Source organism: Rhinopithecus bieti, unplaced genomic scaffold (genome assembly GCF_001698545.2).
Source record: "Rhinopithecus bieti isolate Rb0 unplaced genomic scaffold, ASM169854v2 scaffold_32090, whole genome shotgun sequence".
Taxonomy (NCBI): Eukaryota; Metazoa; Chordata; class Mammalia; order Primates; family Cercopithecidae; genus Rhinopithecus; species Rhinopithecus bieti.
Window position 1 is genome coordinate 89,006 of NW_016813591.1, and position 16,938 is coordinate 105,943.

The 16,938-nt window shown below is 43.0% G+C and overlaps 1 pseudogene; it reads right to left on the bottom strand.

Annotated features, from left to right (window-relative positions):
• Positions 1-3,105: 3,105 nt before the first annotated feature.
• Positions 3,106-4,048, bottom strand: LOC108513093 (60S ribosomal export protein NMD3 pseudogene; annotated as a pseudogene).
• Positions 4,049-16,938: the final 12,890 nt, after the last annotated feature.

Below are 16,938 nucleotides of genomic sequence, written 5' to 3' on the forward strand. Positions count from 1 at the left end.
GTTTTAGTACAGAATAACATATTCTCAAAGGTCATTTAATGTAGTAACTTAAAAATCTTTAAATTTTACAAGAATTCTAAAACTGCCCAGCAGAGCTGGTAGAAAAATACGGGAACTTCCCAGGACCAGAAGTGAATCAAGAGGTAAATTAACAAGAGTCATGAAAGCAAGAAGTTAAGAGTCGCCTTCAGATATGGCTCTGATTGCAGGACTGATTACACAGACCTAAAGCCTGTGAGGATTGTCCACTCTGCCCCTTGGAATAAACAGAGAAAGTTACTAACTGGGGCCATCCCAAATGTGAGGTCTGTACAATGTAAGAACCAAATTGTAAATTATGAAGCACACAAAATAAGCTACCCAAAAAGGGAAAGAAGAAATTATACATCACATAAACTTCATAGATTGGAAACATATTCAGTAACACAAATGGGGAAAGAGAATATCAAAATAATTTTGAAAACACATGAAATTCTAAAGCGGGCACTGGGGGCAGTGGCTTATTCTGTACTCCCAGCACTTTGTGGGGGCCAAGGCAAGAGGATCACGTGTGGCCAGGAGTTTGAGACCAGCTTGGGCAACAAAGCAAAAGCTATCTCTACAACAAATAGATGCAAAAACATAAGCCAGGCACGGTGGTGTGTGCCTGTACTGTCAGCTGCTGGGGAGGTGTAGGTGAGAGGGTCTCTTGAGAGCAGGAATTTGAGGTTGCAGTGAGCTATGACCAGCACTGAACTCAAGCCTGGATGACAGAGATTCTGTCTCAAACACGTACACACACACACACACACACACACACACACACACACACACACACAAAACAGGCATGTTTTGCGAAGACTGAAATAGAAATTGAACAACTGAAAAATAAATTTAATATACAATGTATGGTTTAATTATTAAATGAGAACAAATTAGTAACAACAGGATTAGTGAACTAGAATACTGAAATGAAGAAATAAAACTACAGAAAAACAAAATAACCACAATAATTAGGATTATACATGTACAAAGAATAAAATGAGATGAAATCAAACACATTGGTTTCACTAGCTTACATACAACTAACAAATCACACTAATAACAAATATTTATAAATTTCTAAAACTGAATATCAGATGGGAACCCTTGAATGCGAAGTGTATTGTGATTAAAAGTGACCACCAACAAAAAATACTCAACAGAAATAAAAGTCAAACTGTATAACACCAAAGAAAAGAAAAAAAATGTTAAAGCCATGAGAGAGAAGAGAGAACCAATGAAGGTGAGAGCAAACTCTCCAGAGCCTGTGTTCAGCCAGAAAACAGAGAAATAAGTAAGAGTGCTGGGAGAAATTACTGTTCAACCAATAATTAGATACTTCACTAACATATTTTGAATAAGTAAGGACGCACTAAACGATTTCCAAAAGTAAAAAAAGGAGAAATCTTATTACCAACATGAGCTTATAAGGATACACTTCAAAAAGAAAAAAAAAAATTAAAATGAAGTTCAAGGAATGGAAATGCAAGAAACTGCAAACATATTGCGCTATGAAATCACGGTGGACGATGAACTAAAGGATCCCTGAAGTCTTTGGCAGCATCAGTCTTCAAATGATTAACATAAAATAACAGTGTTAAACTATACATGTAATGAAATAAAATATCAAATTTTCTGATACTTGAATAATTTAACTGGTGTTAGAATCTTTTTCAGATAATTATTTTGAAAGAAAAAATATGTGATACTTCTGTCTCATCATTTGCAGAACATCAATTATCTTTTTTTCAGACCTTATTAGCACCAAAGGGCTCACAGTGGCATAGGCACTGGTCACAAGCTTCTGGACACCCAGGATGGCTGGATCGTATCTTGATATCAGGATCGAGTAGGATGAGAGACTTAAATCCATCTGGTACATGACCACAAAGAAATTCACCAATGGCAAGATGGTCTTGGCGGCCCTTTTTTTCTGGAGAGACTCTTGGGGAGGTGGTTTTGTTTTTTGTTTGTTTTTTGACTTGCTCAATCTCTTGATTTAGTAGCACACATAAAATGAATGAATTAGCTCTTAGCTGTGGTATACTTAGTAAGTCTGATCTTGCTTGGAGAAATAGGATCTTAATACTTCATTTTCAGAACACTTTAAAACCCAAGCCAGTTTTTCTTCAAGGATGTGGAAAGCATTCCTCATTCAAATGTGATTAATGGTTTTATAAAGAATGTACTTCATTTTATTAGTCATTACCTTCGNTTCGTGCTGGATTCTAATATTCTTTTTGATGGTGGTGTGTTCAATGACAGAAACTTACAGAGAGAAAATTCCTTCCTTCTCAATTTATAAACAAACATTTTAAAAGCAACATTTTTGACGTGGTAGGAAGACATTTATATGACATACGCAGCAGCCACCTTAAATTGGCAAAAATAACAGAAGAAAAAAATTGTTATTTAATCTTTAAATAATGAGTCTCTATTTGCTACAAATCTACAAATATTTTAAATATATTTCCTTCTACTGTCATAAAAATTAAGATAACCCTCTGTTTAACAGCTTTTGAAGATATTAATTTTATAAGGAAATAAAAAAGATTGACTTGCCTCCTGAATCATCCAGTGATAAACTGAACCCTAATTTCCCTCCCTGAAGAACATAAAAATGATGTAAGGTGTATCAAAGTATGTAACAATATTAACAATATTAAAATGATTTTCATATGGTCTTTCACTAAAGTAATCAACCTAAAAGAATGTAAAATGTGTTTTGCTTGAAGATTTAGTGAATGTCCAAGGAATCACAATTTTTGAGCTTTTACATCCAGGGTACTATACTATGTGAAAATACTATAGTGTCTTATATAAAAAAGCACAGTGATAAAATTTCACATGTAAAATCGCCTAAATATCAATAATAATTACATTCTCTGTAATCATTTATTATCTAAAACTTCAAAGCCATCCATCTTTTTCAGTGCTTTGAGTGAGCAATCAAAACAATCATGTTTATTCAGGTTTAAAACTTAATTTCTCTGCTTGAAATCTGGAGGTATAGATGGAAGAGACACTTAAGGTAATTTTGTCCAACTTCTTAAGCCCACATATGTTGAAACAGTCTACAATGTCTCATGTCATCATTGATGCAACTTCTTCACCAGTGGCATCGTGGGAAATATGAAGGTCTTCAAGCATCTCAGTCAGACTAATTCGAGGTGCTCCTTCATCATCATCACTTTCCACAGGGATGGTTGATTCTCTGTAAATGTTGACTTTTTTTCTAATTGCCTCATCTTCTTCAAGATCTTCAAGAAAATCTTGGTATTGCCTTTCATCATCTGTATCCATGTTCTCTCTCTCGCAAGTTCTTTCAATTTCCAGTTTCTACGTCACTGATGTTTGGTCCAGTCTTAGTTCTTCTTGATTAATACCACATCTGGAACTCCATCCGAGTTCATTTTGTTGACATGTTCGTCATTTAAATTACAGCTGGCCAAATCAAACTCTAACACCAGGTCTCCAGGATTTAGAAGATGTCCCAAATGAGTACGACAAAAATACTGTTTATCTGTATTCATTTCAGATGGCTTATGTACCCAGACTTCCCTGAGGGTATGCTTTTTTACATCATTCCAGCATCGGCACCACATTTTATATCTCGGACTATGCTGCATTCCATCACAATAAACTCCTCTAGCTGTTTGAGATGACATAAACTATTGAAAGGGTTACTCCAGAAAGTGCTCCCATCAGTATCGGCAACTTGTAGGGTGTTTGGATCAATGAGGTGAATGGCACTGGTAACTCAAATACACACACAAATCTGGTTCACATTTCCCAGGCTTTGCACCAGTTTTGGAGACAGACAGACATTTTCCTTACATATTGGAACAAGTGTGTGTATGTTTGTGTGTCTGTAGACATACACAAACATGTAAAGTAGACTCAGAATTGCTAGTCCATACCCTTTTGGGAAGCAAATTGTTCAACTAGAATACAGTGTTTTTGTATAGTTCTTGAGTCCTACAGTATCCAATTAAAGTACTGTTTTCCAAAATTGCTTAGGTCAGGACCTTCCATTCTCACACATAGAATGGGATATAGTTTATCTTAAAAAAAAAAAAAAAAATAGGCTGGGCATGGTGGCTTATGCCTGTAATCTGAGCACTTTGGGAGCCTGAGGCAGGCAGATCACGAGGTCAGGAGTTCAATTCTGTGAAACCCCATCTCTACTCAAAATACAAAAATTAGCCAGGTGTGGTGGTGGGTGCCTGTAGTCCCAGTTACTCGGGAATCTGAGGCAGGAGAATCGCTTGAACCAGGGAGGCAGAGGTTGCCATGAGCTGAGATTGCACCACCGCACTCTAGCCTAGGCAACAGAGGGAGAGTCTGTCTCAAAAAAAACAAACAAACAAAAAACACCAAAAAATTTAACCATGCTACAACATACATTAACCTTAAGGACAGTAAGTCAAGTAAAATAAACTGGTCACAAAACAACAAATTCTAAGTGGTTCAGCTTTTATGAGGTACCTGGCATAGGTAAATGCATGTCGACAGAAAGTACAATAGTGGTTGCCAAGGTCAGGGGGAGGGGAAAATGGAGATTGTTGTTTAATGGGTACAGAGTTACACTTTTCCAAAACAAAAAATGTTCTGGAGGTGGATGGTTATGATGATGGCACAGTAATGTGAAAACATTTATTACTTCTAAAATGTACACTTAAAATAGATACAATGGTAAATTTTATAGTATGTGTGTTTCATCACTATTTTAAAAAGGGAAGTTGTCAGCTTTAGTATAATAATAGGCAGATACTATAAATCTAAAAATAAAAAGTAATTATCATTGTGTAAGAATACACACAGTTCTTAAATAATATTTTAAAAAATCCATTACTAACTGATAGGTGATTGATTCAAACACAAATAACATGAGAAAAACAAACTTAAGCATAAGAATTTTATGTGATACTTGGGAGAGCTTCTGTAAGTATAAAATAAAACATCAAAGTAAGTTAGGATAAGATTCATACATTTGAATGTTATTTTTTCTCAAAGCTTAAAGAGCAACAAAGTCAAAATTAATTAGAGATTATATAATGAATTACAGCATATTCTGTAAGCAGATAATTTATTTTAATAAAAACTCCAACAAAACAAAACTAACAAAAGTGGGCCAATTATTTGAAATACAAATAATATTGCCTAAAATGCTTCATGAATTTGTGTGTCATCCTTTCCCAGGTACCATGCTCATCTTCTCCGTGTCATGCCAATTTTAGTATATGTGCTGCTGAAGTGAGCACTGGTTCTGGATTTATTAGTTAATTTATTTTTGAGACAGGGCTTCACTGTGTCTTCCAGGCTGGAATACAGTGGCATGATCATGGCTCACTGCAACCTCCAGGGCTCAAGAAATCCTCAAGCTTTCCAGGGCTCAAGAAATCCTCAAGCTTTCCAGGGCTCAAGAAATCCTCCCGCCTGAGCCTCCCAAAGTGTTGAGATTAAAGGCATGAACCACTGTGGCCAGCTTGGAATGTTTGTTGTACTAGACACTCCCACTACTTTTTTCTTTAAAAATTACTGATTTGTTCAGCTCCTTAAAAGGATCTTTGGTGTTTTATACATCAAAATATGTGAGGCCAGGCGTGGTGGCTCAGGCCTGTAATCCCATCCGTTTGGGAGGCCAAGGATCACTCTAGGCCAAGAGTTTGAGACCAGACTGGCTAACATAGTGAAACCATCATCTCTACAGGAAAAAAAAAAAAAAAAGCTGGGTGTGGTGGCACAAATCTTGAGCTTTGGGCTCAAGCAGTTCTGCCTCAGCCTCGCAAGTAGCTAAGACTAGGGTCGCAAACCATGTTACTTGGGCTGGTCTTGAACTCCTGAGCTCAGACGATCCTCCTGCCTTAGCCTCCAAAGGACTGGGATTACAGGAGTGAGCCACTGAGTCCGACCTACTAACAGATTTTTAAAACCGTTATTATAAATGTGCAGAGACATAAAAGAAAGTGTGCATATACAATGAGTAAAAGACAAAATTCCAGGAGAAAACAAAAATCATAAAATTAAGATAAAAGCAGAAAGCATGACCCCCCACAGTGGCTCATGCCTGAAATCCCAGCACTTTGGGAGGCCGAGGCGGGTGGATCACTTGAGGTCAGGGGTTCGAGACCAGCCTGGCCAACATAGTGAAACCCTGTCTCTACTAAATATACAAAAATTAGCTAGGCACAGTTGTGGTATCCTGCAAACCCCGCTACTCGGGAGGCTGAGGTAGGTGAATCCCTTGAACCAGGGAGCCAGAGGTTGCAGTGAACTGAAATCGCATCGCTGCACTCCAGCCTGAGTGACAGAGGGAGACTCCATTTCCAAACAAATAAATAAATAAAAGCAGAAAGCAAAGAAATAAGAAATAGGTCTCAGAGAAAATTAAATAAGCAAAACTTTGCTGCTTTGAAAAGATTGATAAACACCTAGCTGGACTAATAAAAACACCCAAACGGCCAGGCACTTTGGCTCATGCCTGTAATTCCAGCACTTTGGGAGGCCAAGGCGGGGACATCACCTGAGGTCAGGAGTTTGAAACCAGCCTGACCAACATGGAGAAACCCCATCTCTACCAAAAATACAAAAAATTAGCCAGGCATGGTGACACGTGTCTATAATACCAGCTACTTGGGAGGCTGAGGTAGAAGAATTGCTTGATCCCAGGAGGTGGAGGTTACAGTGAACCAAGATCGCACCACTGCACTATGGCCTGGGTGACAGAGAAAGACTCAATCTTAAAAAAAAAAAAGCGCACCCAAAACACAAATTGCTCATAGCAGAAATGAGAGAACGTGACTACAGACCACACAGATAACAAAATTATAATACTATAAACAGATTTATGAACACATTTTGCCAATGAATTTGAAATAACTTTTTTGCCAACATACTTGAAAATAAATTTCATTGGAAAAAAAACAAATTATAAAAATAACACAATGGAAAATGTTTTCCTTGTATATTTATTCATTCAACTAACTTTGGGTGGAAGGTACTTATAAGTTTAAAAGTCCTTTCCGAAAGTGGAAATAACATAAAAATGTTTGCATAGAAGACACTCAACGGTTCTCAGAGGGTATCTGAGAGTCTAATCAGCCTATTAACCTTGGTCTGAATAACGAACAACAAATGTGAGCTTTTTGTCACATTCGTGTATTTTCCCCTGTAACCTGATACCTACATTTTAAATGCATTTTTAAAAAGTTTCATTTGGCCCTATGATAATTATTTCCCCTGTAAAAAGCTACAGGATTTTGGTTTAAAAGCAAATGAGATAGAGTATCTGGTCCATGAAAAAGATTAAGTGGAAAGATCAGCTGCCTAAAGTTTGTAACCAATAACAAGACAAACTCCAATGCTACCTTGTTCACGTAATCAACAATATGTGAGTGGAAATAAACTAGTGAGCTATACCGTTCTGATACATACCAATTTACCAATGAACAAGAGGGGAAGAAATCGCTCAAATGTGACTACTGTTAACAAACATCTAAATATCAGACATAGTCTCTTATTAAAATTGTAACATCAATTTTGAAATCATTCCTTCGACTTTGTTGTTTTAATTCCCCATAAAAAAAAAAAAAAAAAAAAACCAGCAGCCACTTTTAAAATGTAAATCCCCCCCCCTTTTCAAAGTAACTTGCCTAGGAAAATTTAATGCATTAAAATAAAACGTTAACAGACAAACCAATTACAACATTTAAGAAAAACTAAAATGATCAGTAAAACAAACCAATCGCTCTAGTTTAGCAAAGCGTGTGTTTTTCATCTGTTGTGGGTATCCTATTATACTAATAAGCAACAATGTTTAAAAGTCATCCCAATACCTAAAACACCGCCATATACATAACATACTTGCCCTTTACTCTAATGAAGCTTAAAGTAGACTCGAACTCAGACCATTTCCCCCTTCAGGCACACTGAAATATACGAGGGGGAATCCAAGAAATCAGATCTGTTAAGTGCCAGTATCTTCTTTCAGAGTAGGGTCAAATTCGTGTTTGCCCTCAAATGTCACCGTCCCAGTAAGTCCGCAAATTCTCACTAGCCCTGGAGTGCAAAGAGGTCTGACCACGGAAACGCCTGTCCTAGCACCAGTAAGACAGTGGGAAAAGCAACCCTCCCTGGGTCGGAGCCAGCCCCAAAGCCTCCGCCACAGAGACAAGAGGTGGCCGCTGGTCTCGCGGGTGCGGCGGACAGGGCCCCACACCCCCGGCCTGCCTCCCGAGAACCAGGAAACCTGACAGGCCGGCCGGGACCCACCCTCGGCAGCCCCCTCACGCTCCAACCCAGTCCGCCGGACCGCTCCCGTCTGCCCTGGCCTCCCGGCTGCACTCTGCCACCTCATCCCTCCCCGGCGGCCTCGCGGGCCCGCCACCTCCTCCCCGCGACCAGGGCTCGGGTCGCCCCCCGGCAGCAGCGCCCGGACGCCGCCCTCTGCCCGGGCCGGCCCCGTCAGTCCCCCCGCGGCCCAGTCCCCGCCGCCTCCAGGCCCGAGCTCCCGCCGTGCGCTCCCCAGTCCTAGACTCCGCCCACGCCCCTCTCGGCTGCTCCTGGCTCATTCCCCTACGCCGGCTACCAGGGGGAGGCAAGCGCAGAGGAGCACTTCACCCAGGGTCCCAGGTCACAGATGGCCCGGTGCTCCCGGTCCCGCTCCTTCTCCAGCTCCACGTGGTAGGCGTAGATAGCAGGATCCTGCAGCAGCCCACACTGCATATCCGGCCATCCTCTCCCACAGAAGCACCGACACTCTCAGCAGGACTGGCAAGGCCATCTTGCCGCCGCCGCCTCCCGCCGCCTCCCGCCGCCTCCCGCCGCCTCCCGCCGCCTCCCGCCGCCTCCCGCCGCCTCCACCTCAGCCGCCACAGTCTGTGGTGACCCGGACAGTTTCAGCCGCAACCGCCACCGCCGCCGCCGCGCCCCATTGGCTTAGTCTCCTGATCCGGGCCCCGCCCCAACCGGCGTGCGGCCCAGCTGCGGCGAAAGGCGTGAGATGGGCGGGGCGGGGCGGGGCAGGCGCTCACCGACGCGAAGGGAGTGGGCGGAGCGCTCAACCGCCAGGGAGACCGGATGGGCCGCGGGAGACTGAGGCTGCCAGGCGTGGGGCCTGGGGAAGGGTGGGGCCCCGGGGAGACAGGGGAGGGGCTGGGCGGTGCCGGTGGGGTAGGGTCGGGGAGGGGTGGGGCCCGGCGGGCCAGCGCGGGAGAGACTTAGGGGAGTGGTGCAAGGAACACATTGCAAGGATGCCACTGTGGGTGACTGGGCGAGGCCTCAGCCCCTCCGTCTGGGGATGGCAATCAATTGCCATCCTTTTTCCATTTTTCGTGGTTATCACTTGATATTTCTGACCCAATCCAAATCAACCCTGGCCAATGCTTGGAGCTTTAGAGCCACACTCCTATGACCTGATCTTCCCACTACCACCTCTGTGCTGTGTTCAACCTGTGCAAAACTTTTTTTTTTAATGTGCAGAACTATGTTTTAAATTTAAAAAAAAAAATTTTTTTTTAATGATTTATAGGCCAGGCGCGGGGGCTCACGCGTGTAATCCCAACGCTTTGGGCAGCCGAGGCAGGTGGATCACTTGAGGTCAGGAGTTCGAGACCAGCCTAGTCTACAAAGTGAAACCCTGTCTCTGATAAAATACAAAAAAAAAAAAAAAAAAAAAAAAATTAGCCGGGGTAGGGGGGGGCGCCTGTAATCCCAGCTACTCGAGAGGCTGAGACACGAGAATTGCTGGAACCCAGGAGGCAGAGGTTGCAGTGAGCTGAGATAGTGCCACTGCACTCCAGCCTGGGTGATAAGAGTGAGAGTCTCAAAAAAAAAAAAAGTTTACGAATGCCTTACTTTTCTGTAAGCTAAATTTGAGGTAGCTTGCTATAATTCACATAATATAGGAAACTATAAAGATGAGCTAATACAATCAGGACAAAGAAAATGAAAAGTCAGAATAAAATGAAAGGCCAGGAATAAGAACACAGATAAGCAGACCATAGGGGCTTACACAATTATTAAGATTGCATGATAAATTTGGCCCTGAGCTTCTTGGTGGCCAAAACTAAAAGGAAAACAGATGTATGTGATTTTCTCACTGTCTTTAAGAAGAAACGCAGTGTTCTTGGAGAGTTTCAGTGTTTCCCTGGTTGCAGTTTTCAATTTTTCAGGGGCTTTATATAGTGATTTTGAGTAATAAGCAATATCCTTGTCTTCATTATCTATTTTTGGGTAAAAATCACCCCAAATTCAGCAGCCTAATAAACAATAAGCTTTTTTTTTCTTCACAGTTTCCATGGGCTAGGAATCTGGTTGAGGTTAGCTGTGTCCTCTGGCTCAGGCTCTCACAAGGATACAATCAAGCTGTCAGCCAGGGCTGCAACTCTCTCAAGGCTTCAGAATCCTCTTTCAAACTCACTTCCACAGCTGCTGGCAGGCCTCAGATCCTCTCTGGCTGTTGGCTGGAGATACAGGTCCTGTCCACTTGCACCTCTTCATAAGAAGCAGCTGGCTTACCCCAGGGCTAGGGAGGGGAAAGAGGAAGAGACAGAAACAGAAAATGAGAGCGAGTGAGATCACAGTCCTTTTTGTAACCTAATCCCAGAAATGACATCCCAAGATAAATAAGTAAAATACATATTACGTTATATGGTGGTAAATGCTAAGCAAAATAATCAAAATTCTCCATGTGTTATTAGCTCATAGCACAGAGGTTAAGAGCTTGCTTGGGTCCAGGAGGTAGACTTGGAGTTTGAATTCTAGTTCTGCAACTTGTTCACCATGTGATTTTGGTCAGGCTCTACTGCCTCTCCGAGCCTCAGTTTCCTTATTTCATTATTGTCAGTACAGAGAAAATGCTCATGTTTATAAATCTGGAGGAGGAGTGAGCCAATAAACATCATTTGTACACACAGGACCAGCTGACCCACCGGGCAAAAAAGAGGCCTCCACTGAGCAAGTCTACCTGCCAGATGCTGTGTCATATTTAAACTTCATGAGATCTGGCCAGGCACAGTAACTCATGCCTGTAAATCCCTGTAGGTTGAGGTGGGAGGATGGCTTGAGGCCAGGAGTTCAAGGCTGCAGTGAGCCATGATTGTGGCACTGCACTCCAGCCTGGGCGACAGAGCGACACCCTGTCTCCACAAATAAATAAATAAACATCTTAGTATCTGCACCAGGGTAAGGCAGGTGTTATTATCCCCAATTTTCACCCTCAACTCTGAGTTGAGTCACACATCAACTCTGATAACCTTTGCTCCCACTCCCCTTAAGCCAAACACAGGAATAGCTACTTTCATAGAAAAGTTAATCTCAGAGGGTTGAGTAACTTGCCCAATTACTGTAAAAGGTAGAGCTTCAATTAGCACCAAAGCCAATCTGATGCTAGTATTCCTTCTCCACCCCTCCATGTGGCTTCCTGGTATTTATTTATGTTAATTTTTTTTTTTTTTTTTTTTTTTTTTTTTTTTGAGATGGAGTTTCACTCTTGCTGTCCAGACTGGAGTGCAATGGTGCTACCTTAGCTCACTGAAACATCCATGTCCTGGGTTCAAGCAATTCTCCTGCCTCAGGCTCCCAAGTAGCTGGGATTACAGGTGCCTGCCACCATGTCCAACTAATTTTTTTTTTTTTTTAAGATGGAGTCTTGCTCTGTTGCCCAGGCTAGAGTGCCGTGGTGTGATATTGGCTCACTGCAACCTCCGTCTCCTGACTTCAAGCAGTTCTCCTACCTCAGCCTCCCAAGTAGCTGGGATTACAGGCGCCCACCACCACACCCAGCTAATTTTTGCATTTTCAGTAAAGACAGGATTTCACTGTTAGCCAGGCTGGTCTTGAACTCCTGATCTCAGGCGATCCACCCACCTTGGCCTCCCAAACTGCTGGGATTACAGGTGTGAGCCACCATGCCCAGCCCATTTTTTGTATTGTTAGTACAGACGGGGTTTCACCTTGTGACCAGGCTGGTCTTGAACTCCTGACCTCAGATGATTCACTCACCTCGGCTCCCAAAGTCCTGAGATTACAGGCATGAGCCACTGCGCCTGGCCTTGGCTTCCCTTTAATAAATCACCACTCAATTTGATGTGGAGGTTCTGTTCATTCCCAGAATATAATGAATGAATGATTTCCCTACCCACTTCCTCTGTTTTATCAGTGTAATCAAGGACCAGGGTGTTCCCTTGGTCTTGCCTCAAGGTGAAACAGAGGGGGCTCCCCTGTGCTCTGTAACAGGCTAGACCTAGGCTTAAATCCTAAAGTTTGCAGAGACTGCACTGCACACTGCCATCCCAAGGCCCCTGTGATGTGTCTCGACTGGGGTCCTCTCCCTCCAAGCTCTGTGAAGCTCAGTGCTGGGACCCTGAAAATAATTTAAGACAGGCATAAATAAGACCCTGGCTACCAGCCTAAACTTAGTCTCAGAACTCAGTTACCTTCAGGAACCCTGAAGCCTGTGATTTCCCACACTCCTGCCATCCTATTCTTAGTTTTTTGTCTAAAATAATTTAAACATTTTATTTATTTATTTATTTATGTTGTATTTTTTATTTGTTTTTTTAATATGAGTCTTGCTCTGTCACCCAGGCTGGAGTGCAGTGGAATGATTTCAGCTCACTGCAACCTGTCTCCCAGGTTCAAGTGATTCTCCTGCCTCAGCCTTCTGGGTAGCTGGGATTACAGGTGCCCGCCACCATGTCCGGCTAATTTTTGTATTTTTAGTAGAGACAGGGTTTCACCATGTTGCCCAGGCTTGTCTCGAACTCCTGACCTCAGGTGATCCGGCCTCCCCAAGTGCTGGGATTAAAGGTGTGAGCCACCACACCTGGCTGAGACTATATTTTTTTGTAATTAAAAAATGTTTTTTTGAGGCCAGGCACAGTGGCTCATGCCTGTAATCCCAGTAGTTGGGGATGCTGAGGCAGCCAGATTATTTCAGGTCAGGAGTTTGAAACCAGCCTGACCAACATGGTTAAATTTGGTCTCTACTAAAAATACAAAAATTAGCCAGGTATGGCAGTGGATGCCTGTAATCCCAGCTACTTGGGAGGCTGAGGCAGGAGAATTGCTTGAGCCTGAGAGGCAGAGGTTGCAGTGAGCAGAGATCATGCCACAGCATGATCATAGCTCACTGCTGCCTCAGATTCCTGAGCTCCAGTGATCCTCCTGCCTCAGCCTCCTGAGTAGCTGAGATTATAGGCATGTACCACAACACCCAGTGTGAGAAACAAACTCACCTGTCCAAACCCAAAGAATGGACTCAGAGACCCAGAGAACAGCAAAAGTCAGACTTTCAATGATGGTCTTGCAGGATCGGGTGTCTGGCACCAGGCACACCCAGCACAGTTTCAACAAGCAATTTATCCCTTCGTGTGCAGGTCCCTCCCCTGGTTCCTCATAGGTTGAGTACTATGGGGTCACAATCTTCTTGGATGTCGCCTATTGGTTGTTGGGTAGGGGCTTTTGGTGTTTTCCTTAGGGTTGTTGTTGAAATACCAAAATTGTTAGAAATAGATCATTGGTGCCATGAAGAAAAGTTAGCACGAAGACAAAAGATCTCTCAGCAAGGCAATCTTTACTTTCTGCAGAAAGGGTGCTCAGTCACAGATGGAACAATGGTAAGAGCACACCTGAGCAAAGGAAAAGCAGATGTATTTATCCCTTATGCATTTCGGTCGTCCTTACTGCTATGTCCTGCATTCACTGGCTGGAGCTGAACCTGACAATCTTAAACTGATACCCGATTTGCTAATGACCTAAAACTTCCCTAAATAGGTAAGTGCAGGGAAGAACAAAGGAGAGGAAGTTGCTTATGAAAGTTTTTAAGGAAACAATAACATTTCCAAATAAGGAAGGGGCATAAACTATGAGCTAAGACTTGCCTTGGCCTGTCCAGACATGCCTGAGTAAGCCAAGCAACTCCATGGGCTAAAGTGTAAGGACTAATAGTTGATAGGAGGCTTTAGAGTAAGGAGCTATTATTCCTAGTGTCTATTATTTTATGTTTAAACCAAAACGAGCTTTGAAGAGGAACTTTTCTACTTTCTACAGTTGTCCTCCTGCATTTTGTTGCAGCCCACAATGCATTGCAATCCTAGTTAGCTGAGAGTCTCTTCAAGTATTTGACTTATGACCCAAGTAGCTGGGCAGACTGATAAGAATAGAAAAAAAAAAAAAAACAGCTATTTTGCAGGCTAGTAAACTTTCATCTCAGACTAAACTTGTTTGATTCAGGTGTGGGCAACTAAAAGGATGGGGGCAGTGACAAGCAGGCACTGAGTGTCCAAGCAGAAACCTAGTATATACTGTTTCTTTTGTAGTTTGCTGACCTAAGCTAACTTAAAGCACTTTGTCTTGGAAATGGATCACTGTATACATTGTTTCCTTCGTCCAGCTAATTTTTAAATTTTTTCATAGAGAGAGGGTCTCATTCTGATGCCCTTGATGGTCTTGCACTCGACCTCAAGTGATCTTCCTGCCTCAGCCTCCCAAAGTGCTTGGATTACAGACATGAGCCACCTGATCAGTCATCTTTGTTTAAAAAAGAGAGTTTAGAGGACTCTAACTAGGAACTATTGGAGTAATCTGGGCCAGGTATGATTCTAGCTGGGTTGAAACAATGAAAACAAAAAAATGAAACAAGATAAAAAGGAGGAAGACATGGGAGTGGCTGGAAGGGGTACAACCAACAGGACTTGCAAGTAAGAAGACCTTGTGGCAAAGGTCAAAACCAAAGAAAACTTCCAGGTCTCCAGGTGATGAGGCCAGATATGGAACATGGTAGTATCGGCAGACGGAAGGGGAGTGCATATCACCCACACAGTCGGCCCACACACTCTGGCTGCAAAGGGCCAGGGACCACATGGTCTTTAGCTCGCTGCCTGAATTTGGACAACTCATTCCCTCTCATTGCCTGTCTTCACATTTCCAAAATGAACCTAAAATAAACCCTTCTCCAGCTTGTTTTGGTTATGTTTTGTTGTTTGTGAGATGGAGTCTTGCAATATTGCCCAGGCTGGACTGCAGTGGTGCAATCTTGGCTCACTGCAACCTCTGACACCAGGGTTCCAGCAGTTCTCCTGCCTCAGCTTCCCAAGTAGCTGGGATAATAGGTGCCCACAACCATGCCCAGCTAATTTTTTTTGTATTTTCCTTAGTAAAGACGGGAGTTTCACCATATTGGCCAGGCTGGTCTCGAACTCCTGACCTCAGGTGATCCACCCGCTTCAGCCTCCCAAAGTGTTAGGATTATAAGTGTGAGCCACCACACCTGGTCTCCAGCTTGTTTTAAGAATCCAGTAACATCAATATGTTTTAACAATTGGCTTATTCAGAAGCTGCTGATGTGAACATTTAATAAACTTTATGAGTAAACAAGTTAGATCAAAGTAAGTAGATTCCATGAAGACAAGAATGATGTCTTCTGGATATGTCACCCGGTAAGCCCTCCCTCAGCACACTGTGCCCCTTGACAAACATCATGGGGAGCAGGGACAGAGAAGGTGGGTGGGGAGCACAGGGACACAGGCATGGTGACATCTGCCCCTGCCTTGCCCCGTCCCATCCACTGCATTTTTTTTTTTTTTTTTGAGATGGAGTTTCACTCTTGTTGCCCAGGCTGGAGTGCAGTGGCACAATCTCTGCTCACTGCAACCTCTGTCTCCCAGGTTCAAGTGATTCTCCTGTCACAGCTTCCCAAGTAGCTAGGATCACAGGCATGTACCACACACCCGGCTAATTTTGTATTTTTAGTAGAGACAGGGTTTCACCATGTTGGCCAGGCTGGTTTCAAACCCCTGACCTCTGGTGATACACCTGCCTCAGTCTCCAAAAGTTCTGGGATTACAGGTGTGAGCCACCACACCCACCCCCGTTCACTCCTTTCTATAGCACAATCATTTAATAATGGCTTCCCATGTGTATAAAATTTGCGTCATTCGATCGCAGAATAGACACTTGAGATTCAAATTTACTGAGGAAGAAACTATTCACATGCCAAGTAGGAACTTAAAAAAAAGAAAACCCTTAATTACCTGTATCTCTGAAGTAAAACCAATTTAAGGGATGTAGTGCTTATCCAGGCAAGCCTGGTTGACTTCTTGGCTTTCTGACTTACTCATTTCTTCCTCCTTCTCAAATAGTGGACTGTATTTTTAAACCTGGGAAAAGAGGTGTTCAATACGGGAGGGAGACGGAGTCAGGAGGATGGCTTTAGATCAGGAGTTCAACACCAGCCTGGTCAATATAGTGAGAACTTGTCTTTAGAAAGAAAAAAAAAGTTTTTATTTAGCTGGGTGTGGTGGTGCATGCCTGTGGTCCCAGCCTCTTAGGAGGATGAGGCAGGAGGATCACTTGAGCCCAGGAGTTTGAAGCTGCAGTGAGCTATAATCATGCCACTGCACTCCAGCCTGAATGACAGAGCAAGACCCTGTCTAAAAACAACAACAAAGGGCCAGGCTCAGTGGCTCACACCTGTAATTCCAGCACTCAGGGAGACTGAGGCAGGAGGATCTCTTGAGTCCAGGAGTTCAAGACCAGCCTGGGCAACATAGTGAGACTCTCTCTCTAAGAGGTGTTTGGGAAATTCCACTATGTAGACGTCCACTGCCAAAGGGCTGTTTTGGGTCATAACCAAGACACGTGGCCTGAGAGCCTGTGATGATTATTTGTGTTTGTGCAAACTCCAGAGCAGCCCAACCTCCTGGACAAAGAGACACTCCACTCTGCTTTTAACTGTCTTGATCAGACATATGAGGAGAGACGGGTCATTGTCTCCAGCATCAAAAGAATGAATCAAGATACTGATTTTGAAGAGCCAACACTTTCCCAAGAAGCCTCCACAGTGTGACCTCACAGGACCTCTCCTGACACTGAGTGTCAGAATTAAGGCATGGGAGGCTGGGCCACATTCTA